This window comes from Siphateles boraxobius, unplaced genomic scaffold (assembly GCF_051911475.1).
Source record: "Siphateles boraxobius isolate OS27281-9 unplaced genomic scaffold, OSU_SipBor_1 100, whole genome shotgun sequence".
NCBI lineage: Eukaryota > Metazoa > Chordata > Actinopteri > Cypriniformes > Leuciscidae > Siphateles > Siphateles boraxobius.
The window spans coordinates 3,049,424-3,075,839 of NW_027508701.1; the positions used below are offsets into that span (position 1 = coordinate 3,049,424).

Consider the following 26,416-nt stretch of genomic DNA (forward strand, 5'->3'; position numbering starts at 1 on the left):
GAGAACAGAGACTTATGTATCATGCATGTAATGCCTCATGCATCACCGGCCAAACTGGCTAGTAAGTTTTTATCAACACCCGACAAAATGAATGTTAACCCGCATTTGGCGGGTGTTAATTTAGAACCCTGTGTGTATATGTATGTATATATATACATACAGGTGCTGGTCATATAATTAGAATATCATCAAAAAGTTGATTTAAGTAATTCCATTCAAAAAGTGAAATTTAGATATTATATTCATTCATTACACACAGACTGATATATTTCAAATGTTTGTCATTTAATTGTGATGATTAAAACTGACAACTAATGAAAATCCCAAATTCAGTATTTCCGAAAATTAGAATATTATTTAAGACCATGTAAGGAATCTGGGTCAGGATTTGGGGATATGTATTCAAAAATTAGTCATTTACAACTAATAATTATTCATATGGGTTTGACCCAGATAATCATACATGTTAAATCTCCCAAAAAGAGATAATATATTCCCTGCATCTGCATTCATATATGTACTTAGACAATTAACCACACAGGATTATAATTAATTGCATATGTAGACTATATTTTACAGACAGGTTAAAATTTGCTCAGTTGTATATCAATACTTAATCAAAACAGATTATAATTAAATATTTAATATATCAATTATGTCTATCATGGATCGATCGTCGGGATAATCTTTAAGGGGATTAATTTATGACAGAATCATCTGCTTGTCCAGCAAACCTGACCATTCGATCTCATCAAACCTCACAAAATTATCCTACTTTATAGACTTTCAAGAAAAGCTATTCCTCTGCCCACAAGGAACAACTTTCCTGTTCTATAACGATACCTCTTATCAATAAATTTGTAAAGCACGTAGCTGAATCGTACATTAAAGGGACTTGTATATGAGCAAGAGACAGAATCAATAAATGAATATAATGAATTTAGTAAAGGAAAACCATGTATACAGTTACTAACGTTACAAGGAATAAAATGTATTTACAACAAAATACAACAACAATGAAAGAGAATGCATCAATAAAGAGAGAGAGAATGAGAGAGAGAGAGAATCTGGAAGGATCAGTGGCAAATTACAGACCTTAAAACCTTTGAGAGGCAACGCGGCAGAGGTGTCAAAAGTATTCACATTCGTTACTCAAGTAGAAGTATAGATACTAGGGTTTAAAAAGACTTCTGTAGAAGTTGAAGTATCAACTCAACCTTTTTACTCAAGTAAAAGTGTAAAAGTAACTGGTTTCAAAACTACTTAAAGTATAAAAGTAAAAGTAATGCAAAGAAAAAATGCCATTAAGGACAAAAGCTTAGGCCGCTCCACAGGGGCACTACCACCTCCTCAAAACAACATGTTTCTAAAGGCCATGACTATAACGTTATATTAAAATGTTAATGTTGAAAAATTTGGGATGCACTACCTGTTTCAGCCGCATATATGCCCATAGAAAATGAATTTCAGTCCAATTTCCATTTTAGTAAAATGCAAATACATTAAAGAACCATATGTGTGTACTACTGAGCATTAACGTGTTTTATGGAGTGGAAGATATGATGACTAGTTGCCTATAAGTATTGTAATGGTGCAAACTTCAGAGGCATGTTATCATGGTATATGTTTATACTTCTCTTTAAGGGTGTAGGTTTGATTTTGAGATTGGTGTGGACTGGGGACATCCACAGAAGCGGAGGAATCAGGAAATTAATAGGATAATGTATTAAGGTTTTTAGTCTATATTGACCTTAACAAATACGTTAATTCATTAATTCTGTAATGTTACAGGCAACTAATAAAGACAAGGAGGCAGTTTAACAGAAACTTAACTTTACTCCGTTCATAGTGCAATGCAATAGTGCAATACTGTCTTGTTCCTTGCTTTTTAAAGAAGCCAAACACGTCGGCATCTTTCATTAAAAGGATATAGTTCACCCAAAAATGAAAATCATTTAGGCTACTCACTCTCAAGTTGTTTCAAAGCAGTTTCTTTCTTCTGCTGAACACAAAAGAAGATATTTTGAAGAATGTCGATAACCAAACAGTTGATTGTAGCCATTGACTTCCATCGTAGGAAAAAAAAAATACCATAGAAGTCAATGGCTATCATCAACTGTTTGGTTATCGACATTCTTCAAAATATCTTCTTTTGTGTTCAGCAGAAGAAAGAATCTGGTTTGAAACAACTTGAGAGTGAGTAAATGATGACAGAATTTTCATTTTTAAATAAGTGAACTTATCCCTTTAACAGAAATTTACTGTTGGCATATATGTTTTGCATCAATACTGTCAAGTTTGTCCTGTTGGACACGACACACAGCAATACTGTCAAGTGTCATTGTGACCATTGCTCTGAGACATGTTTTCAGCGTCCTAAGTGCACTGAAACTTCTTTCAGTCCAGCTGATGAGACTGGGATGACAAGGGTTCAACTTGATCAAACAGGCCTCTCATTTCAACAGACCAAACAATGTTATTTTTTCATGTTTTATAGGGACTTTCCATAGACATAATGATTTTTATACTGTACAAACTGTGTATTCTACCCCCCTACACTAACCCTGTCACAGATAACTTTCTGCATTTTCAAAAAACATCACTTAGTCATATTTATAAGCCGTTTTCAAATAAAATTGAAAAAAAATCCCGACAAGGATTTCGGATATTGCTATCTTTATGGGGAAATTTTGATTCTATAATGTAGGGTTACACACACACTCTCTCTCTCTCGCTCGCTCTTTCACACACACACACACACACACACACACACACACACACACACACACACACTCTCTCACGCTCTTTCACACACACACACACACACACACACACACTCTCTCTCTCTCTCTCTCGCTCTTTCACACACACACACACACACACACACACACACACACACACACACACACACTCTCTCTCTCTCTCTCTCTCTCTCTCTCTCTCTCTCTCACACACACACACACACACACACACACACACACACACACACACACTCTTGATTATGTTTGCCACTTATCCCGCGATTGTCTTACAGTACTATATTGTAAAAACGGCTGTCCCCAAATCAATATTTGACGCGATTTCCCCCGTATTCTTGAGCAGAAAACTGTTGATTTCTCCGTCACTTACCGCATCTAGGTTTCATAATTCCTTCGGATGAGTTTTGCCGCTTCACACAACCAAATGTAACAGCCTCTCACAAGTTAGAAAGATAACACAGAGCCAATCAGTTTAGCGATGTTCAGGAGGTGGGACTCAGATCTATTAAACGTTTGTGTAATTGGCCATTTTTTGAACGATGACAACCCGAAATGAAAACAAGCCGAAATGAAATAGGAGTAACGAGGAGTAGAAAGTACAGATAATTGCGTGAAAATGTAAGGAGTAGAAGTAAAAAGTCGGCTGAAAAATAATTACTCAAGTAAAGTATAGATACCCAAAATTTCTGCTTTTTTCTGCGGGCAGAATTTCTTTTGTCTTGTCAGGACAGTCATTTAGATGTTTTATGGCCGTGGCCGAATTCGGTCAGAATCATTCCAAAATATGGTACAGCACACTAAAATACATTTTACAGTATGTTCATATACATATATGGCTTGGTCAGCCCTAGGGCATTCTGTAGGTATCAAGCAAGATATGTGACCCGTCACAGAAACCAGGGACACAAGTCGGCAGCACATCTTTAGAGCAAAATGAGAAAGAAGAGGTTTTTTTCAAGATTGGTGAATTTAAATTTTTTGGAGAATCTGTTAATTGAAATCACGAAGAAGCCTCTCCATGTTTGAGATAGCAGTATTGGTATATTTAAAAGCTTACATTTTGAGCTTGAAATCGGCTTGTTTTCGGAGATTCTAGCATGCAGTAGGGGCGTGGCGTGTCATTGTCTGTGTGTATTTCCATACTGAATAACCCGGCGCTTTTGCCTCCGCCCTCCAAGTGAACCACATGGCTACTTATTATGCTGTGCTCTGGCCGGCTCTATCTGATATCAAAATTCAATGAAGATGGATGCCGCAAAGATTGTCGCAGACGAAATGAACCGTGGCAGTTACACCAAAAATGTTTTCGCCGCACTTCGTGGGCTCGGGAATCTGAACCGGAGGTATGGGTGCGGCGCGCGCGCCCTCAGTGCTTGAATACGGCGGCTCCGCTCGCTGACAGCGGTGGCTGGCTGTTTCATGTGTGACGTCCCGATTGCTTTGAATGGGGAACGTTTTGTGAACAGGCAACAGAGTTAATGGACTGGCAACAATCTCCATAGAACATGAACTGGCACAGAGAATCGAAAAAGAGGATGCAGTTAAGACCTTTGCTGCTGTTGTGGCAAAAATTCTGTTAAACATCATCACTGCGTAAGAGACACTCAGAGTCAAATTAATAAAAAGAAAAGTATTTATTCTTGCAAGAATAGGTTCAGTCTAGTACACAGAAGTTACGCTGTGCAAGAGAGTGACACACAACAGGAAGATATGAGACAGCCTTTATACTGTTTTCAAGGTTCCTCCTCACCCGCTGTACCTTTCACCCACTCAGTTAAGGTCCTTACTGCTGTTCAGTTTCTACTTAAAGACACAAACTGGTACTGAAATAAACTGGCCAAAACTGACCGTCCCTAAGGTCAGAGGTCCTGTCCCATATGTTCCTGAAAAGTCACGCACAAGCACGTACACACATATACTTTTATACATTGAATAGGTTCTTTCTCTTATGATACCTGTTTGGGATCAATGAATATTAAAATTTCCACAACAATTCCCCCCTTTTTATCATTCAGATTACCCAATCATAATAATAAAAATGATAGAACAAATTTTAAGTCATTTCATCACACTTATACTCTTCATCTCTGGTTTTCACATAACTGACCACTCTCTTAAACATTTGTGAAATAACATTTGGAAAAGTAAAAAGCTTAGGCTGTTTTTGTGGGGATAGTCCCTTAAGTATTAGCAAGCAAGTAAAGACTTTATCTGCGGCCGGGCTGAATGAATAAGCACTGTTATTGCACTCCCGACCTAGGTCGGACCCTCAGTCACCTCAGTATAAACAAGAAATAGTGTATAGTTTAAGTAGGAAACACATCAATTTAACACCCTGGTTATCTAAACACATCTTGAAACCCACATGGCATTTCAACAGGCTAAGAAATACGAAGAAATAAAAGTAGAATAAAATCCCTCATTTCGACCCCTCTCCTTGTACGTCATCACATAGCGGATAACCACAGCTTTTAACCTTCTGTTCATATCAAAAACATTCATAGAAAGAAAGAAAAAGAAAAGGAAACATACACTTTAGCACATGTCACAGTAGCTCCCACTACTTGTATCATCATATTTTGTTCATCCAATTGAACAGACTCCCAGCTTTAACCAGTTTCTGTACTGAGCTGGAAACACACTATAATGCATGGTAAACATAACAATATTGATAATCATATCGCTGAAATTGGTAGTACAGTACCCCCAACCCCCCAAAGATTAACCAATCTTATCCATTTACCATCAGTCCACACCCATTTCCATACATCGCCTCCATTTTCCTAACCATATTTTCTTAACTTTTAACACCATATTTAATAAAATCTATCCTGAAAAGGTTTTATATTTTTTTTATCCATTCTTTTAACCAATGTAGTTGTTCAAAATTAACTCTAATATTTCAAATACGGACCATCTTTTAGCTTATTACCATACATATTCTCCCATGATCGGCCTTTCTTACCCTTAATGGAAAGCCTAATCAAGTTTCTTCAATAATAATCCCTATAATTTACCTGAAATATTTTCTAATGAATCCTTAACCAATCAAATCATTTGATCTAAGCCCTATTTTGATTCAATCAAATAAAATCATCAAAATCATCACAAAAACACATTCTTTTGCTAAACTCAAACCATTAGTTGGTGCATCTTCCTCCAGGTGTGTTGGTCATCTCGTTTGCCCCATGGACATTCCGTCTTCACCAGGGTGACACTTTGCGTGCCGTAGCCATGGTCTTCCATCGCTGGTGAGGGAGGCTGTTACTAGCACGAGCCTTTGACCCCTCACGTTGTCCTCCTATTTGATTGTCGAGGCCTGTCGGTGTAGTCTAAGGTGAGAGGCTTCGACCCAGGTGTCCCACTCTCCAACCATTTTCTGATCATTACCAGATTTGCCCCTTAGATCACGATGTACCCCTACTGGAGTGAACCATCTCCTGCTTTGACCTGTGAATGAAGACCTTAAGGTTTTGTTAGTGACCGCTTGTCTTGCCGCTCGTCCCCTTTGGTGTGACCTGTGGAATCAACAACCTGAAACATTATCTCCGGATAATTTCTTGCTCACTTAATAGCACTCGGGGTCCTTTTACCATGAAAAACACTCAACCCACTTTGCTCATGTCCACAACACAATATTTATACATTTGGAACAGAATTAGTTCTGTTTTCTGCAATCCTTCCTGACATTCTGCAAAAGGAAAATCTTAAGTTATGCGCTGCGCAGGTGTGGCCTTGTTTCTTTCTGCCACACTAATAACCCAGGCCAGGATAGTAAGTCAAATTCATCCATAACCATTATTTTATTGGGCACATTCTGCCCTGCATCAAAAGTCTGCATGCTCTGTAAAGAAAAACAAATGTCGAGGTTATTTTCAGATAGTAAAGTACACGTAGTTTCTTTTGTCTGCTGTGCTGCCACGACCTTCGCTGCTGCATCTGCCCTGGCGTCTCCTGTTGAAACAGTCCTGCAATTTTGTTATCAGCGTGTGCGGCACACTTACAGACAGCAATTTTGTTAGGGAGAAGAATGGCTTCTTGCCAGGCTTTTACCCTATTAAGCCCCTTGTCCTCCCAACATATACCGTCCCTTAATAAACCAAATTTTGTCAATTGTTATCCAAATTGTTACCATCCCCCCTTTTGATGCATGAATCATCTCGTGCATCAATCTAACATAATGGTGTTTGGATAAAGTTTGCCATCAACACTAACCCAAACATTGTCCCAAAGCCAAAATTCCTCCAGACATCTTTCTCTGCCTCTGAAACAAAAATATTACTTAAAGCTACAAACACATCTTCTTATCAGAGTATTTGGAGGGCAACGGCCCTCAGTCTTACAGTGTATCCTGCTTTTCAGGCCTGTTGTTTGGTCTCTTATGCCAGTCATCTACAAACATTTTCAAAGTCATCAATTGTTTCTGTCAGGTCAGGTCGTGCTGTACAGACTTGGTCAAAGTCAGTCAAACAACATTTTCCCCCTTTTGTTCACAATATTCATAAATGTGAAGGACTCTCTGGATAATTTGTTATTGACTTAGCCAATATGTCACTTTGTTATTGCCTTCAAATCTATAACATTTTAGTTTATCTCAACCCATGATGGACATCTCTCTACAACTTCACAAATTCAATTTACATAAATGCTTTTAATCCATAGATTGATTCCTAATTACCAGTAGCAGACAGAGCTGGATAACTAATCCATTTAAAGCTCGTCCCATTTTCTGCATCATCTTGTCATCAGATTGACTCAAAACTATTAGCTTCCTTAAAACTTGTCATTTGCCTTAACCCATCTGTAATGATAAAACCCTCATTCCAGAGGTTAATGACACAATATACACACTATTCAGACACAGTATTCGTACCCCAAACTAACACATACAAGACATAGAGTGCAGTCACCATCACACACACTCATATTAGACACATATTTTAACTGTTCATTTTTAATGTTCGCTTTTCATTATATCATCTCTAAAAAGATTTAAATTTTAAGTAAGATTTTAAACTTCACATTTTACTGTAGCTTTTACCTAATTTTACATGGTCTCTTAACCAGTTTCAAAGCATGTCTGTTCATTATTCATTTCATCTTAGCAAAGTCAGCTGGGTTGTTTTGGTTCATTATCACTATTTTGTTCTTTAGCTTGCTCTAGCAGGCCGATAACAGAAAGACAGACACAGTTACCATCCCTTCCTCCACTCAAGCAGTCTCTCTCACTATAAACAAATAATCTTTTTCAACAGCCTCCTATCACTGTAATTTAGACAAATTGTAATATTAAATTTATTACATTAACCTTTTACCATTCACCTTTGTTATCCAGACTCTTCTCAAATCTACAAAAGCCTGTCTTCATCTTTAGCCACCACCATGCCTAACGACCTTCAGGAGTTAAAACTATGTTATAGACATATTAGCTCAACATTAACTCTTCTATACATTTTACTTGCCCATATGGCAATCAACATCATGTCCCTCATATAATTAAATTTTGTTACTGTCTCCGCAGCAAATAATGGCAATCACCTCATGGAATCAGCTGGCTTTTGAAAGTCCACTCCCGTTAATCATTTATCTTTAATTTTCTTCTCTTCAGGGTGTCGTCCCCTGGCATAGTTGCAGACACTTGTCACAATGAAAAACAAGCCATACAACGAATGTGGTTTCTGGGGAGTGGTATAGAGGAGCTTTGTTTCTGGGGCAGACTGCAGTAACTCGTCACCGCTTCATCTCCCCTTAACGGTATAAGGACGCTGCTGGCCTCACAGCTCCTGCTCAACTCTCATACCTGTCTCACATAACACACCTCCATTCAGGAGATGCCCAGTGACTTTACGTGACCCCCCCTGCCTTAGGTTGCCCCCTGTCTGGCCAAAGAAGGTCTTACCCGTCATAGAGATGGTCACTCGTGCCCACTGGTAACCGCTTTTTCCCATACAATCAGTTTTCTTCAACAGAACTCAGCTGTTTTCTGGAGCTTAGGAAAGGCACGTTCAAGAGTCACCAGAGCCATTCCGATTGCCTAATAGTGTTCACAGGGAGACAGGTTAATAACAACAGTATTTAATCACTTAAATCCATTAACTATCTTAAAAGCAGCAACCTAGCTACTTAGACTACTCAGTGAATTTAGATCACAACCGTACATTCAGTGTACTTCATCTGTAGCCGGAGCCATCGGTCCTGAATGGTGGAGACTAAATGAGACAAAGTTGTTACTGGTCCTAAAATACGCTAATCAAAATGTCACCTCTATCGTTTAAGGTCTGTATTATTATTTTAAAGACTTCTTTAAAGTCATTCAGTTTTACATTTAAAACATTTACAAATACAAATTGCCCTCTGAACGGCAATGATTTCTTTTAACCTCTCCATGTCTATCATTTTCAACTGAAACACTGTGCTTTACTATCAATAACTTATTTTCACTTATGACACAGGCTGAGATAACAGCTTTTAGCTGACATTGAATGAGAGAGACTCTGAGGCATCCAAGACTGGTACACTGCCCTCTTATAAACTTCTAACATCAAACTTTATCTACCATATTTTAACACTAGCCCAGCTTAAGGCCTCTTTGCCAGAAATTACATACGTTTTCAAATAAACATAGTTTTACAGTTGTCCTTTGCCCACGTCGGGGAATCTAGACATTACAAATTTCCAATCAGATTGAGTCTCTGTCGCACTGGCTGTTTCAGCCACAGCACACATCAGATTTAGATAAGCGAACTGTTTCATTACAGCCAACAGCAGACTTATCTTTTGAAATCAAAACATCAGCTTCTAGCTCTTTCATGGTCAACTTTTCAAGCTATTTGTTTACTCAGATGCCTTTCAACACATTTTACATTTAGCAACTGTTAATTCAGTAGCCTACTACTTCTGCTTATTTGTTCTTACATAAAAATAATTATTCTAGTTCTCAATAACGTTTCACATTTCTCAATCTCAATTACCATAGTTTAATATTTGACTTAAATTTTTCCTAGGAGTTTATCAATCTCCAATCGGGATTCACACTAACCTTTACGAGGCTATCACACTCTGCTTATGATACATTTTGATACACATACATCTTTTGCAGTTATCATTTTCCATGAGATTAGTCTCTCTATATAACCTAAACCCTTTTTTAAAATGTTTAATTAACACACAATCATCCTTTTAGTTACTTTTATATATTTTATCACATTTGTTGGAGTCATTATCTGTAATTTTACATTAACCTGTATTCATCAGTTCACTTATAAAAATTACTATTATAGATCTTTTCTTCAAAAGGATTCACTTTAAGACTTCAATCTTTTGACCTTGTTTTTATCTCTTACTCTTTCTCAGACGAAAACTTTAATATCGTTATTTAAACACTGATCTACTTTCAAACCCACATTATTACCAGAAATGTGTCACTATCACATTTTAAAACACCTTCCCAGTGGGCATTTGAAGTTACATGTTAGATGGTCCTGCTGACCACAATTAAAGCACTCTCTGTCGGCTCCAACTTACTGCACACCCTTGAAGCAGTGTGTGTCCCAAACAGGAATGTAAACAGAGCCACTGATTAAGCAGTTCTCTGTATTCTTTTACAGTCCACCAGTGGCTGATTTAATCACAATAGCCAAATCATAATCTTCATCATTATCATTGGCCGCACATTAATTTTAATAAGCTGCATCGAAATGCTCAAAATATTCTAAGTTGTTTTCACAAAGTTTTCGTTTAACTTTAGTCATACTTGTCCAGGGAAATTATCCTGACCCATAATTTCATTTATAAAACAGACAATATCTTTTGCTTCAATGACTTAATATCAACAAAATATCCAACATTATACATTATTGATTTCTAGAATCTTTGGTCAAAGTTGTCTTTACATTTTACTAATTTGGTATTATCATCAACAACCCTAATTACAGAACAAGTACTTTTATCTAACATCCGGAAACCGAGGTGAATAAGCAAACCCTGTTTCTGTACCCCCAGCATAGCTGGACCCTAGGTTCAAAACACAATGGTTATCAAACTAAAACTAAACCTAATTTCAATCATTATTTTACCATTAAAATATAGATTTTTTCCCATTTTGCTTAATGAAACATTCCTTATCTTTATATCACATTAATCCCCGTTAATCATACTCAATGCCTTATTTTTATTCTGAAACTCATTTTTCATACAGTTAATTTGACTTCCATAAATTCTGTCAGATATTTTATTTTCATCACATATAGTTTTCTACTATATTCCTTCTCAATCTTTCCCTACATGTCAGTTCCTTCTGCATCCTCTGTTCTACATGCTAATTCTTTCTTTTCTCTACATGCCAGTTCCTTCATTATCTAACCAGTACATGATTGTTTGCTAACAATCCCCACACACATATCTCACACACCAACCTTTTTGTTTTTCACTTCCCTCTTCCATCAAGTCTCTCACTTACAGTTCCCTCTATTTCACACACACAGCCTTATTGCTGCTTGCTACTTCAATCCTTATCATGTAAATTTAAGTTCTCAGACATCTAATGTCATGCATCCATTTACTGGATGAAGAAGTAAAACCCTATTTCTCTCGACAGTTCTTTTTTATCTGCCCCTTTAAGACAACAATCCATTGTTTGTCCACATTGCTTACACATGTTGAACACAGCCATAACAACCTTTTTTGTTTCTCACTGCCCTGTTCAATTGATTCTCGCACTACTTTCAGTCTAGTTGTGCTCAGTGTTCCCTCCCTGGGGAAATCATGGTATTTTCTCAGTTTTTTCAATATCTAAAACATAAATTTTCCCCCATAATTTTCTCATTTGATAGAAAAACCGGTGTATCAAATTTTGCATGCTTACCTTGAGACTTCCCCATATTGGCTGCTTCTCTGTTCTCTGTGGATTTCTCTTCAACGCGCGTTTTCCTGATCTGTTAGGCGTCCCCAACAGACCCGATTTTTCCTTTTAACCCAAATCGGTCGGGTTGCACTATTAGTGCCCTCCTAATTAAGGTTTACCAAAAACTGTTCTGGTTCCCCCTATCTAGCCTCAGTACCTAAAAACAATTTGCTCCGTGGCGGAACAACTCATTTTCAGGTTACCTATCTGTTTGAAATCTCTTGATCTGTTACAGACCTCAATTAATCTCAGATAATTTCCTCTCGTATCTGTTTGAAACCTCTTGATCTATATATAGATCTCAATTAATCTCAGATTACGTACCACAGAAACAGCCCTCAGCCAATATGGTTCACTCACATTTCATACCCGAAACAAAATACTTTTCCCCAAAAGAAAATATTTTAGACGTCTCTTACCAGAGATATGTTGGTTGCCACGGGTTCGCTTTCTTTTGATTCCAGTGGAGCCCCTCCCGGACCCGATAGCGGTCGGCCCCTCTCTCTCAAGCTTACGAGGTAGAGCTGGAACTGCTCAGTCCAGGTGGCCAAACACCGTCCGCTCTCAGGTCCAGAAGGCACTTCCAAGGAATCCCACTTCTGACACCAAAATTGTTGTGGCAAAAATTCTGTTAAACATCATCACTGCGTAAGAGACACTCAGAATCAAATTAATAAAAAGAAAAGTATTTATGCTTGCAAGAATAGGTTCAGTCTAGTACACAGAAGTTACGCTGTGCAAGAGAGTGACACACAACAGGAAGATATGAGACAGCCTTTATACTGTTTTCAAGGTTCCTCCTCACCCGCTGTACCTTTCACCCACTCAGATAAGGTCCTTACTGCTGTTCAGTTTCTACTTAAAGACACAAACTGGTACTGAGATAAACTGGCCAAAACTGACCGTCCCTAAGGTCAGAGGTCTTGTCCCATATTTTCCTGAAACGTCACGCACAAGCACGTACACACATATACTTTTATACATTGAATAGGTTCTTTCTCTTATGATACCTGTTTGGGATCAATGAATATTAAAATTTCCACAACACTGCGATGAAGGCCTGCCGTGCGCGTTTCTGAAATGTAAGTTAAGCTTCATTTGCTCTTTAGTCGTTATTTAAGATGCTGAACCTGCTGATGATATAATGTGCTTATGGACATTTCATTTGTGTGTGTGTGTATACGCACATAATAAAGTGGTGTAAAGAGATTTGCAACAGTAATTTGAGGAGGTGAAATGTGATTATTTGGAAAATTCCTGTCATGACTGCTTAAAGAAAAATGCCAGCAGGCATTTGCCTCCTGCATAAACTTTAATATTGTTGACATTTTGGGCACACGAGCGTTGTGCACTATTTGCGTTATATGTAGGCCTATGGCTTATTGGTCTTTGTGTGTTGTTGCTGGTTTTGCGTTATATGTATATGGCATATTGGTCTTTGTGTGTTGTTGCTGGTTTTGCGTTATATGTATATGGCATATTGGTCTTTGTGTGTTGTTGCTGGTTTTGCGTTACATGTAGGCTATATGGCATATTGGTCTTTGTGTGTTGTTGCTGGTACGTTGCAAATAGAGTGGCAGCACAATTGTTTTTCGCCTAGTGCGGCAGAAGTGCACTCATTCGAAGTGCAAAAAAAACTGTAAAGCACAGGGGGGAGCTTTACAGGGGGTATGGCTTATCTAAATGAGATGTAAATGAGCCCTATTGTTACTCCCAGCAGCAGAGACAGGTGAGAACTGCACAATGTTTAGAGGTCGTTTTCTCATCTTTGAGCTTTTTTAAATGCCTACCTTCATAAGGCCACAACTTCTCCAAATATTATCAGATTTCCACATGTTACACATCGTTGGAAAGCTTGGAGATTACACTTTCAGAATCTATGAAGAACTCAAAATGCCCCAGAACCGACTTGTGTCCCTAGTTTCCGTGACCGGTCACATATGTAAGGAAGATTATATTGTAAAGGTACATTAAAAAGCATAATTAAAAACCCTTGTAGTTTGTTTAGAACTACTATACACTCACAGATCCTTCCATAGGACCTGGGCAATCGGACGAACATAAGAACATATCAAATATATCTCAGTAAAGTCTACTAAATGAGGAAATTAGTGAAAGTCCTTGGATATGTGTGTATGCTTGGGTGCGGAATGTGTGTGTGCGTTTCGTAGAAAGTATTTCTGGCCGCCTGACCTGGCTCTGAGGAGATAGCGATTTTGAGGCCTGACCCCCGGCTGTGTGTGTGTGTGTGTGTGTGTGTGTGTGTGTGTGTGTGTGTGTGTGTGTGTGTGTGTGTGTGTGTGTGTGTGTGTGTGTGTGTGTGTGTGTGTGTGTGTGTTGTACACAAGTCCCTTCTTGCTGGAAAGGGGGAGGCTTGGTTTTAACTCAGTTCGCTATGAAAGTGTCAATGAACGCCATTAGGGACAGACTCTGTGGTGCCCGGCCTGAGTTATGGACCAGAGTCAGAGAGGTTAGAAGCATTCTTACATGTATAAGTAAATGAGTCGTCCTGACACAGTCCAGATACACTACATACTCTACAACCAAAACAAAAAAAGGATTTTTAGAAATGTTGGCCAACTGAAAAGTATGAACATGAAAAGTATGAGCATGTACAGCACTCAATACTTAGTTGGGGCTCCTTTTGCCTGAATTACTGCAGCAATGCGGCGTGGCATGGAGTTGATCAGTCTGTGGCACTGCTCAGGTGTTATGAGAGCCCAGGTTGCTCTGATAGTGGCCTTCAGCTCTTCTGCATTGTTGGGTCTGGCGTATCACATCTTCCTCTTCACAATACCCCATAGATTTTCTATAGGGTTAAGGGAAGGCGAGTTTGCTGGCCAATTAAGAACAGGGATACCATGGTCCTTAAGAACAGGGATACCATGGTCCTTAAACCAGGTACTGGTAGCTTTGGCACTGTGTGCAGGTGCCAAGTCCTGCTGGAAAATTAAATCTGCATCTCCATAAAGTTGGTCAGCAGCAGGAAGCATGAAGTGCTCTAAAACTTCCTGGTAGACGGCTGCGTTGACCTTGGACCTCAGAAAACACAGTGGACCAACACCAGCAGATGACATGGCACCCCAAACCATCACTGACTGTGGAAACTTTACACTGGACTTTAAGCAATGTGGATTCTGTGCCTCTCCTCTCTTCCTCCAGACTCTGGGACCTTGATTTCCAAAGGTTTCCAAAATGCAAAATTTACTTTCATCAGAGAACATAACTTTGGACCACTCAGCAGCAGTCCAGTCCTTTTTGTCTTTAGCTTCAAGCTGGTGTATATCTCTGGAAATTATAATTTTTTGGTCACACCGGGTCAAATTTGCAACTTCAAGCTGGTGTATATCTCTGGAAATAGACCAGTTAACTACAGCAGATAACTGGATTTCCTCCGTTCTCCAGGGCAAACATCAATGATGAATCAGAATGCAGCGGACTTTGGATGGAAAACACTCAGAACAGTAGATAACTGGATTTCCTCCGTTCTCCAGGACAACATCAATGATGAATCAGAATACAGCAGGCTTCGAATGAGAGAATCAGAACAGCAGATAACTGGACTTCCTCTGTTGGTGTATAGAGATATACACCAGTTTGAAGTTGCAAATTTGACCCGGTGTGACCAAAAAATAATAATTTCCAGAGATATACACCAGCTTGAAGTTGCAAATATGACCCGGTGTGACAAAAAAAAAAAATTCTGACGCTGTGTCTTGTTCAAGAGTGGCTTGACACAAGGAATGCGATAGCTGAAAACCACGTCTTGCATCCGTCTGTGGGTGGTGGTTCTTGAAGCACTGACTCCAGCTGCAGTCCACTCTTTGTGAATCTCCCCCACATTTTTGAATGGGTTTTGTTTCACAATCCTGTCCAGGTTGCGGTTATGCCTATTGCTTGTACACTTTTTTCTACCACATTTTTTCCTTCCCTTCACCTCTCTATTAATGTGCTTGGACATAGAGCTCTGTGAACAGCCAGCCTCTTTAGCAATGACCTTTTGTCAGTTTTGTCAGTGCAACAGACTGATCGACTCCATGCCACGCCGCATTGCTGCAGTAATTCAGGCAAAAGGAGCCCCAACTAAGTATTGAGTGCTGTACATGCTCATACTTTTCATGTTCATAATTTTCAGTTGGCCAACAAGTAATATTCTAATTTTCAGAGATACTGAATTTGGGATTTTCATTAGTTGTCAGTTTCAATCATCACAATTAAATGAAATAAACATTTGAAATATATCAGTCTGTGTGTAATTAATTAATATAATATCTAAATTTCACTTTTTGAATGGAATTACTGTGCGGTATGTGCATACCGATGTGCTGGACCCTCCAACACACACCACCCTCACCAAATACCACTCTGGGGAGCTAAACCAAAAGGGACACCACGAGGCAGGACAGCAAGGTAAAAGAATAGTTTGCTTTATTGAATATAAAGTACTCTAAAACAGTCTCAGATAGACACAGGACCCTTCAGGACTGATTATCTCAGTTCTCCTAGAACAACATCAATGACGAATCAGAATGCAGCAGCTTCGACTGAGAGAGTCAGAACAGCAGATAACTGGATTTCCTCTGCTCTCCAGGACATCAATGATGAATCAGAATGCAACGGGCTTTGGATGAGAAACACTCAGAACAGCAGATAACTGGACTTCCTCCGTTCTCAAGGACAACATCGATGACGAGTCAGAATACAACAGGCTTCGAGTGTGAAACACTCAGAACAACAGTTACCTGGATTTTCCACGTCCTCCACAACAGCAATGGTGAAACAGAATGCAGCGGCTTCGAATGAGAGACTCGGAACAGCAGATAACTGGATTTCCTCCGTTCTCCAGGGCAAACATCAATGATGAATCAGAATGCAGCGGGCTTCGGATGGGAAACACTCAGAACAGCAGATAACTGGACTTCGTCCGTTCTCCAGGACAACATCGATGACGAGTCAGAATACAGCAAGCTTCGAGTGCGAAACACTCACAACAACAGTTAACTGGATTTTCCCCGTCCTCCACAACAGCAATGGTGAAACAGAATGCAGCGGCTTCAAATGAGAGACTCAGAACAGCAGATAACTGGATTTCCTCTGTTCTCCAGGGCAAACATCAATGATGAATCAGAATGCAGCGGGCTTCTGATGGAAAACACCCAGAACAGCAGATAACTGGATTTCCTTCGTTCTCCAGGACAACATCAATGATGAATCAGAATACAGCAGGCTTCGAATGAGAGACTCAGAACAGCAGATAACTGGATTTCCTCCGTTCTCCAGGGCAACATCAATGATGAATCAGAATGCAGCGGGCTTCGGATTGGAAACACTCAGAACAGCTGATAACTGGATTTCCTCCGTTCTCCGGGACAACATCAATGATGAATCAGAATGCAGTGGGCTTCGGATGGGAAACACTGCGTATAGCGGATAACTGGATTTCCTCCGTTCTCCGGGACAACATCAATGATGAATCAGAATGCAGCGGGCTTCGGATGGGAAACACTCAGAACAGCTGATAACTGGATTTCCTCCGTTCTCCGGGACAACATCAATGATGAATCAGAATGCAGTGGGCTTCGGATGGGAAACACTGCGAATAGCTGATAACTGGATTTCCTCCGTTCTCCGGGACAACATCAATGATGAATCAGAATGCAGTGGGCTTCGGATGGGAAACACTGCGAATAGCGGATAACTGGATTTCCTCTGTTCTCCAGGGCAACATCAATGATGAATCAGAATGCAGTGGGCTTCGGATGGGAAACACTGCGAATAGCGGATAACTGGATTTCCTCTGTTCTCCAGGGCAACATCAATGATGAATCAGAATACAGTGGGCTTCGGATGGGAAACACTGCGAATAGCGGATAACTGGATTTCCTCCGTTCTCCAGGGCAACATCAATGATGAATCAGAATGCAGTGGGCTTCGGATGGGAAGCACTGCGAATAGCGGATAACTGGATTTCCTCTGTTCTCCAGGGCAACATCAATGATGAATCAATCACCTGCACAGAGCTTCACACACAACTGATTTTACTATTTCCTGGCATTCCGTAGACCGGACAGTCCCCGACAAAGATTTACAAACGAAGGTAATAACTAATCTTCCCCACCCTCGTGCAAGCATCAAACCTTCATTCCTTCACACGTGCCACTTCAATCTTCCAACACTGCATTACCACACTACCTCAAAGTGAACTTAAGCCTCCACTCCGTCCAGCCAGGGTCCTCCAATCCACAGCTCTGATCTTTGAGAGGGAAATGCCAGGCGACGCAACGCTGAAGAGACTCGAATCCTCGATCACCAGCCTCAACGACACACACAAAGGATCACATCGGCGGGTAAAACACACCACGATTATGCCGAATTATTCTCATGAAGTCCAGATGAAATCATCACTCAAGTAACGGAATTTATGTACTTAACTTCTCCCAAGATCGTGATATCTATAATCACAAGATCGCTCTCTCCATCTGCCCAGTTTTCCTCATCAATTTCCACCTGCTCCAAAGCCCGATTTCTTCTCCCGTTTTCTTCTCTGTCCGCGCTCGCTTCTTTCGCCTCTGTCTTCCTCACAACCACTTTTTATATCTTCTATAGAGGATACGTGCTTCAATTAATGCCCAGATCAGCTTCTAACCAGCTGCAGCTGCCGCTCGTTTTTCTCCGAACCAGCCGCCGTCGGCCATGACATCAAACCGGAACCGGCCTGATGTCACACCGGAAGTGCCTCCCCGGGGAAACCAACATCCCATCTTTCTAGTTCCTCCTTATTCAAACGGTGACACAGGCACACCCAGTCAAGGCTGTGAAGTCCTCACTCCTAGCAGGAATATTGTGGAGAAGAACATGGGGAGCCCGAAGGAGCTTGTCCAGCTACCACATGGTAAAGCCTGCCTTCACTGCATTGTGGAGGGTGTGAAGCCCACAGCTTCCAGCCTTGACCAGTTGAGCTCCACACAGCTCTGCATGCTCCTTCTGGAGACGGTCTCCCAACTTCAAGTTGACATTGTGGCCGTCCATACTGATGGAGACAAGCTGCCTCATATTCAGTTTTGCAACACATTCCTGTGAATGAAAATATGCCTTAAATGTTTATTCTTGAAATACACAGGCAATCAAATCAAGATGTATTTATATAGCACTTTTCATACATAATGCAGCACAAAGTGCTTTACATTATTAAATTGTATTGTTATGTAAATAACCATTAGAAATTCAACTATTTGTTGTTCAGATTTACGAAAGCAAAAATACAATAACATACCAGTATTTTTTATACCTGAAACAAACAAGTACTGAATACTGAACAAACAAACAAACAAACAAACACACACACACACACACACACACACACACACACACACACACACACACACAGAGAGAAATAATGAAATGCTAGTAGACTATTAGATACACTTAATTTGATGTGATGCAACAGGAGCTGTTCCGTGTCCCAGGAATTGAGAGCCCAGACACTTAGATTGGACACAGTCATCATCCCAAAAACGAACATGTACGTCGAGCTGATTCTTCTTTGTTAACTGATTGAGAGACTCGTCAAACATTAACACAAACGGGCCCGATTTGTTGATGGTGTCAACGAGCTGCTGCTTAAAGAAGGTTGCAAGCCCGAATCTATTGATGTAACCAGTTTTGTCCTTGCCACAGGTGAATGTCTTTGCTGTCCGAAATTGTTTCAGTAGCAATAGCTTATTTCAGAATGTCTGAATCTGGAAACATTGACTTGAAAATATGAGAAATACCTTCGTTTGAGTTTAGTGATTAGTGATGCATTGCAGTATTGAGACACCAGATAACCTCCGTGCGCATCGTTGTCGACACCCTGATGTTGGCAGACGACGGGGGTCATGTGACCGCTCTGGACAGAAATAGATAATAATTCCCTAACTTTATAACAAACAAGCGAGTAGTCAGTTTTTAACAGTTATATGCTGCGTTTTTGAACTCAAATTATACTTTTTTCTTTCTTTCTTATTTCTATCATGGTGGTTCTTTTCCATATGAATGTGGTACTAAATATTTGGTAATATTTTAAACTATCTATGATGGGAAAAATCACTTTGATAAATATACCTATATATAGCCTAATAACAACATGCAGTTACGTGAATTAAAACCGAACGACTCGAACCCGAGAGATGAACTAATCAATTCTGTATCTGGTACTACAGACTGCATAGCTCAGTTTATGAGGATGTCACGTGATGAACGAACGGCTCAGATCGGGAGGTTAGGTAAACTACTAACAGACTGCATAGCCTGAAGACCCAGATAAATGATTTAATCATTTCTGTTTCTCATAATTTTGCTTTTTCCTTGCATTGCAATTTTCTTTATTATTATAAATGCGATCAACATTTTATGTGTTTGGAGAATTTGGCTATTAACATTATAGAAACAAGGACCAAAGCCAACTTTTTGCTATCATTAAACGGCTTTCCTGAGGTAAATATAACGTTATGTGACATAATTGTTCTCCAGCTGTTTTATTCACACCTTTCCGCGGTTGAAAAACACTGATTGATCGATATTATGTAGGAGGCATATACATTTCAGTAAGTTGCACTGTATCTTTCAACATACTGTAATGTCATTATAACAGCTGGAATATACTAGTTAATGTTATGATGTTCAACAGTGTTAATCTAATACGAAGTGGTTCTATCCCGTGGTCCCTGGTTCACGTTAAGGGACGGGGTTTTAGCAGGGTCAAGGTGGCTAGAGAGGGGGAAAGACGAGGTGTGTGTGGTTCGGAGTGAGTTCAACAGCAAGTGCAGTGAGCTATATTTCTTTTAGCCTGTTATGTACGGCATGGGTTACGGCATTAACAGTAACAGTACTACTAGTAGCGAAACGCTACATTTGGTGTCAGAAGTGATGGACCTCAACGTACAAGCTGAGCATTCGCCGATGAGATGGAGTACGGGGCATGGCTGAAAGTGAAACACGAGATGCAGACCGTAAGGGGAAAAGGTGAGTGCTTGTGAACACACAGTCCGGCAGCAGATCCACACTGGGTTTCGAGCGATGCGGCCAAGATGAAAGAGGCTATCATGTTACAAGCTGCTGAAGCTGGCTTCACACCTCCCTTGCACAGTGAGTTTGTACATAAGCAGAATGGCACCGACATGACAGCACATATGCGGAAAAATACACTCTCGCAATGACGTGAAGACACAGGAAGTAAACAAACATGGCGGCGCCCAGGCCTGCAGCAAATACTTAAAGAGACTGAGACATATTCACTATTAAAATACCACGGTTCTCCGGTAAGATGGATAGGGATGCATTCAATGCCTAGTTTGAACTATTAGCTAATGCTGCAGGCTGGTCTGAAAACCATAAAGCTTTGCAGTTAGCGCTGTGCCTCACTGATAATGCGGCTGCCTGCCTGTTGTTGAATCCTGAAGAGAGAAATGATTATAATACATAGATTTGGGCTCTTCATAGGCGGTTCGGACAATGTATCTGATCAGACATTGCCCCAGGATCGGTCAAATGCAGAGTGGCAGCAGCAGGCCTGAAACGGCATCCACATAAATGCCACTTTATGAGGCGGGAGGTTGAGTTCTTTGGACACAAGTTTGGGAGGGAAGGCATAGGCACTCTGGAGGACAAAATTCACACCATTAGAGACTAGCCAATCTCTACTTTCTAGGGGTCGCCTCTTACTATAGAATGTTTGTAAGGGGTTTTCGTGCATAGAGTCGCCGCTCTTCCGCCTCCAGCAGAAAGACCAAACCTTTGTCTGGACTGACGAGTGCCAGAAGGCTTTCGATACCCAAGTATTGATTGAAGCTCCAGTTCTTGTTCCACCTGACACCACACTGCCTTTTGTTTTAGACATGGACGCAAGCAACGTCGGCATGGGGGAAGTGTTATCACAGGAAAGACCAGATGGGGAGAAGGTGGTGGCATACTTTAGCAGGGTCTTTAATGAGTGCGAGAAACGCTATTGTCTCACCAGACATGAGCTCCTTGCAGTGGTGATAGCAGTGAGGCACTTCAAATACTACCTGTGCAGCTCACCATTAAAGATAAGGACAGATCATGCTGCTCTTCAACGGTTGATGTCCTTCAAGGAGCCTGAATGTCAAGTGGCCTAATAGCTGGAAGAACTCCAGTCATACGACTTCACAGTAGTTCATAGACCCGGGTCTAGCCACGCCAACGCAGATGTTTTGTCACGTTGCCCCTGTGCCGCCTAGGCCTGACATGCTGGCTGTACCTGCTGGACCAGAGTATGCAAGGAAGTTGCAGGATCGGCTGGAAACAGCCCATGTGTTTGCCAGGGATCAAATGGAAAAGGCTGGCATGAGACAGAAGAGGAACTATGATGTTAGGAGCAATAAATATTAAAATAAATATTAAATAAAATAAGAAATATATAAGGTGCCATGCAGGGCTGCCAACTGTCACGCATTCAGCGTGAGACTCACGCAATTGACACTTTTCACACACACATCCTAACACACACATGAAACAATTCATTCAAATCTATGCAGCCTGAAATTCCCCTCAATCATTAAAAAAAACCATTCAACCGAGCAATAGCCCTCAAGCTCCTTATCTGACTGAAATCCACGCAGGACTCCCTGTCACACACACAGAAGGGGACAGACAGATGGTAATGTGAAATGGTTTTATTATGTAAAAGCAGAGTGATGGGACAACAGCGGGAACCCGATGATGGTGAACGGATGGTGACTGGATGATAGGTGAGGAAGACTTAGCTGGCGATGACTGAAGTGGAAACTCTGTGCAGGTGAAGGATGAACATGATGACTGGAGATCTGGATCGGGATGACGGACAGGAGACAGACGAAAGACAGGATGATCTCAGGTGAGTGTTCAGGTAAGGAGTCTGACTGTTTACGTAGCAGTAATGTTGACGAGACCAGACACTGATGTGAGGGTGATGCAGGTTGATATACAGGTCCTTCTAAAAAATTAGCATATTGTGATAAAGTTCATTATTTTCCATAATGTAATGATAAAAATTAAACTTTAATATATTTTAGATTCATTGCACACCAATTGAAATATTTCAGGTCTTTTATTGTTTTAATACTGATGATTTTGGCATACAGCTCATGAAAACCCAAAATTCCTATCTCAAAAAATTAGCATATTTCATCCGACCAATAAAAGAAGTGTTTTTAATACAAAAAAAGTCAACCTTCAAATAATTATGTTCAGTTATGCACTCAATACTTGGTCGGGAATCCTTTTGCAGAAATGACTGCTTCAATGCGGCATGGCATGGAGGCAATCAGCCTGTGGCACTGCTGAGGTGTTATGGAGGCCCAGGATGCTTCGATAGCGTCCTTAAGCTCATCCAGAGTGTTGGGTCTTACGTCTCTCAACTTTCTCTTCACAATATCCCACAGATTCTCTATGGGGTTCAGGTCAGGAGAGTTGGCAGGCCAATTGAGCACAGTAATACCATGGTCAGTAAACCATTTACCAGTGGTTTTGGCACTGTGAGCAGGTGCCAGGTTGTGCTGAACAATGAAATCTTCATCTCCATAAAGCTTTTCAGCAGATGGAAGCATGAAGTGCTCCAAAATCTCCTGATAGCTAGCTGCATTGACCCTGCCCTTGATAAAACAGTGGACCAACACCAGCAGCTGACATGGCACCCCAGACCATCACTGACTGTGGGTACTTGACACTGGACTTCAGGCATTTTGGCATTTCCTTCTCCCCAGTCTTCCTCCAGACACCTTGATTTCTGAATGACATTGCAAATTTGCTTTCATCTGAAAAAAGTACTTTGGACCACTGAGCAACAGTCCAGTGCTGCTTCTCTGTAGCCCAGGTCAGGCGCTTCTGCCGCTGTTTCTAGTTCAAAAGTGGCTTGACCTGGGGAATGCGGCACCTGTAGCCCATTTCCTGCACACGCCTGTGCACGGTGGCTCTGGATGTTTCTACTCCAGACTCAGTCCACTGCTTCCGCAGGTCCCCCAAGGTCTGGAATCGGTCCTTCTCCACAATCTTCCTCAGGGTCCGGTCACCTCTTCTCGTTGTGCAGCGTTTTTTGCCACACTTTTTCCTTCCCACAGACTTCCCACTGAGGTGCCTTGATACAGCACTCTGGGAACAGCCTATTTGTTCAGTAATTTCTTTCTGTGTCTTACCCTCTTGAGGGTGTCAATGATGGCCTTCTGGACAGCAGTCAGGTCGGCAGTCTTACCCATGATTGCGGTTTTGAGTAATGAAACAGGCCGGGAGTTTTTAAAAGCCTCAGGAATCTTTTGCAGGTGTTTAGAGTTAATTAGTTGATTCAGATGATTAGGTTATTGGCTCGTTTAGAGACCCTTTTCATGATATGCAAATTTTTTGAGATAGGAATTTTGGGTTTTCATGAGCTGTATGCCAAAATCATCAGTATTAAAACAATAAAAGACCTGAAATATTTCAGTTGGTGTGCAATGAATCTAAAATATATGAAAGTTTAATTTGTATCATTACATTATGGAAAATAATGAACTTTATCACAATATGCTAATTTTTTGAGAAGGACCTGTAGTTTTGCTAGTTGTCTGTAAAATGTAAATTTTAAAGGCAAATAAAAAAAGATACTGATAAAAGATACAATCTGATTCTGAGGAACAAAATGACTTCATTAATTTAAGTCTTTCTGCTCTTTTTTAAGACCTCTTCCAAGCCTTAATTTGTTTAAAGGCGAATTAATTAATTTTATGTGCATACCGATGTGCTGGACCCTCCAACACACACCACCCTCACCAAATACCACTCTGGGGAGCTAAACCAAAAGGGACACCACGAGGCAGGACAGCAAGGTAAAAGAATAGTTTGCTTTATTGAATATAAAGTACTCTAAAACAGTCTCAGATAGACACAGGACCCTTCAGGACTGATTATCTCAGTTCTCCTAGAACAACATCAATGACGAATCAGAATGCAGCAGCTTCGACTGAGAGAGTCAGAACAGCAGATAACTGGATTTCCTCTGCTCTCCAGGACATCAATGATGAATCAGAATGCAACGGGCTTTGGATGAGAAACACTCAGAACAGCAGATAACTGGACTTCCTCCGTTCTCAAGGACAACATCGATGACGAGTCAGAATACAACAGGCTTCGAGTGTGAAACACTCAGAACAACAGTTACCTGGATTTTCCACGTCCTCCACAACAGCAATGGTGAAACAGAATGCAGCGGCTTCGAATGAGAGACTCGGAACAGCAGATAACTGGATTTCCTCCGTTCTCCAGGGCAAACATCAATGATGAATCAGAATGCAGCGGGCTTCGGATGGGAAACACTCAGAACAGCAGATAACTGGACTTCGTCCGTTCTCCAGGACAACATCGATGACGAGTCAGAATACAGCAAGCTTCGAGTGCGAAACACTCACAACAACAGTTAACTGGATTTTCCCCGTCCTCCACAACAGCAATGGTGAAACAGAATGCAGCGGCTTCAAATGAGAGACTCAGAACAGCAGATAACTGGATTTCCTCTGTTCTCCAGGGCAAACATCAATGATGAATCAGAATGCAGCGGGCTTCTGATGGAAAACACCCAGAACAGCAGATAACTGGATTTCCTTCGTTCTCCAGGACAACATCAATGATGAATCAGAATACAGCAGGCTTCGAATGAGAGACTCAGAACAGCAGATAACTGGATTTCCTCCGTTCTCCAGGGCAACATCAATGATGAATCAGAATGCAGCGGGCTTCGGATTGGAAACACTCAGAACAGCTGATAACTGGATTTCCTCCGTTCTCCGGGACAACATCAATGATGAATCAGAATGCAGTGGGCTTCGGATGGGAAACACTGCGTATAGCGGATAACTGGATTTCCTCCGTTCTCCGGGACAACATCAATGATGAATCAGAATGCAGCGGGCTTCGGATGGGAAACACTCAGAACAGCTGATAACTGGATTTCCTCCGTTCTCCGGGACAACATCAATGATGAATCAGAATGCAGTGGGCTTCGGATGGGAAACACTGCGAATAGCTGATAACTGGATTTCCTCCGTTCTCCGGGACAACATCAATGATGAATCAGAATGCAGTGGGCTTCGGATGGGAAACACTGCGAATAGCGGATAACTGGATTTCCTCTGTTCTCCAGGGCAACATCAATGATGAATCAGAATGCAGTGGGCTTCGGATGGGAAACACTGCGAATAGCGGATAACTGGATTTCCTCTGTTCTCCAGGGCAACATCAATGATGAATCAGAATACAGTGGGCTTCGGATGGGAAACACTGCGAATAGCGGATAACTGGATTTCCTCCGTTCTCCAGGGCAACATCAATGATGAATCAGAATGCAGTGGGCTTCGGATGGGAAGCACTGCGAATAGCGGATAACGTCTACGGTTACGTATGTAACCCTCGTTCCCTGAGTAGGGAACGGAGACGTTACGTCGGATGACGACGAATGGGGTTTCGCTTAGAAAGCCTATCAACTTCGAGTATTACAAAACGAGCCAATGGCAAAGAAATGCCATGGGTCTGCGGAATTTGCATGGCGTAACTCCGCCCCACCTCGTGGGTATAAAAGGAGGAAGCCGGCAGCAAGCAGATATGTTTCTTCGCTGAGGAGCCAAGACTGAGCTCAGGCGATCCCCGCGGTACAGCGGAAAGTGGCAGGCAGACGTAACGTCTCCGTTCCCTACTCAGGGAACGAGGGTTACATACGTAACCGTAGACGTTCCCTTTCGTTGTCACTCCGAGT

At 41.0% G+C, this 26,416-nt stretch overlaps 1 long non-coding RNA gene across 1 annotated transcript; it reads right to left on the minus strand.

The window, feature by feature from the left end:
• Positions 1-16,012: 16,012 nt before the first annotated feature.
• On the minus strand, positions 16,013-25,667 carry LOC143747110 (uncharacterized). The gene is made up of 4 exons (XR_013206671.1): positions 25,288-25,667; positions 24,770-25,179; positions 16,862-16,928; positions 16,013-16,753 (listed from the first exon to the last, which is right to left on the minus strand). It is a non-coding gene; the product is annotated as an uncharacterized LOC143747110 (long non-coding RNA).
• Between the last annotated feature and the right edge of the window lie 749 nt (positions 25,668-26,416).